The 1,659-nt window shown below is 48.4% G+C and overlaps 1 protein-coding gene across 1 annotated transcript in view; it reads left to right on the top strand.

Moving 5' to 3' along the window:
* Positions 1 to 1,659, top strand: part of LOC147151155 (high mobility group protein B2-like) — a 5,778-nt gene continuing 4,119 nt past the window's right edge. Inside the window, exon 1 of the mRNA XM_086024638.1 lies at positions 1 to 178. The gene's annotated coding sequence lies outside the window, so the exon portion shown is untranslated. The remainder of the gene's footprint in view (positions 179 to 1,659) is intronic.

Raw genomic sequence — 1,659 nt, forward strand, 5'->3', positions numbered from 1 at the left:
TGTTCTGTGGGCGGGAGCGGTTCTCAGCTCGACCCAGTTTGAAAGTGAACGGACGGTCCAGTCTCCGCTTCAGCCACCAGACGTCAACAATAAGCCGACTTGTCAACAAAAAAAAAGAAAAAGAAACAAAAGCCCCGGTCCCGTGTGTGCTTCATCCTGTCGCCGGCCCTCCTAACGAGTGAGTACAGCCGGCCATCTTGTATGGGACGCGGGTTTGCAAAAGCTGGGGCACAGCGCTCCATTCACCTCGGCCAGAAAAAGGGCATAAAATGCACCGCGGCGGGGCTCAAAATGTGCCTCTGCTCCTGCCGTTTTACGTGTGTCCCCTCCGGCGTCCCTTTAAGCCGCGTTGCGGTGACCAAGAAACGCCCATTTTGAGGCACTGTGAACGCCAGGAAATAGTCTACGCCGCCCCGTGCCCCGCTCACTCTCCAGAACATAGCCGTAGCCCCCGTAGTTGTAAATGCGTAGCAGTGTGTTACTGGAGATCCTATTTCCATTGCGAACACCAAAGTGTCGCTCGGAAAAGCAACGGAAAATCGGAGATTAATGCTCTCTTCTTTGGGCCCCTTTGTGCTCCAAAACGGCCCCGTTGTGACGTCTAGTAGGGGGATGGGAGGCTGGCTCCGCAGAGGGCGGGAAGCAAATGGTGGCTCATTGTTCTGGCAGCCAGGCTAAGCTAACCGTTGCTAACTGCTTGCCCAGCAACCATCCATCCATCCAGCCCCCGACGCTTCTTCTTTTCCTCCCCCGGCTCCGCGCATCCCCAAGCGGATTGTGGGCCGCGACATGCCATCCCCTCTCTCCCGCGACACATCCTGGCCTCGTCACGTTGTACCCCCCCCCCCCCCCCACGACTGAGGAGAAAATGGATCCCCATCGGTTCTTTGTTAGTAGCCGGAGGATGGGCCGTTATTTTGGCCCGCGAGTGGAGCGTTAACGTGACGCTTGTTTAAAAGTAACAAGTCCATCATTATATAAAATAAGCTATTGTTACTACTGGCCGTAATTATTATTTAGTTTGTATAATGAAAAAATGTCACTTTTGGATTTATTTTCAAATAAATGTGCCTTGTGATTGGCCGGCGACCAGTCAAGGGAATAAATACCCAGCCTCTCGACTCAAGCAAGCAAGGACCCCTCGTGGGATCGGGCTTGCATATGTCGAAAGATAAACCCCCACACGGGGGAGCCGGCCTACAACAGGATAAAATATTGAATCTCTTGTTTGAGAAACACAAAACTCCATTATTAGTACTCGATTAACAACCTCTCGTCAGCGAGGACAGAACGAATCTCACCCTAGTGAGCGTAAGTGGTATAGGAAATAAATGGATAAATAAATAGAGGAGGATGTGACTTTGGTGGTAATCAGAGTCTTGGCTTTGTCAACAAAATTGAAAGTATGGTTCAATCTGGTGCAAAACACAAAATAATAATCAATCAATCAATCACATTTTATTTATATAGCACTTTTCATACATAAAAATGCAACTCAAAGTGCTTTAAAACATTCAACGCAAAACATAGAATTATCTTCAATCAAAAGAAAAGATAAATTATTTAAAAGTTGTTGACAGCCAAACTAAAAAGGTGTGTCTTGAGCTTCCTCTTAAAAATATCAACAGTCTCTGCAGACCTGACGTCCTCTGGCAGGCT

This window comes from Filicampus tigris, chromosome 2 (genome assembly GCF_054856515.1).
Source record: "Filicampus tigris isolate MCC_2025a chromosome 2, RoL_Ftig_1.0, whole genome shotgun sequence".
Lineage (NCBI taxonomy): Eukaryota > Metazoa > Chordata > Actinopteri > Syngnathiformes > Syngnathidae > Filicampus > Filicampus tigris.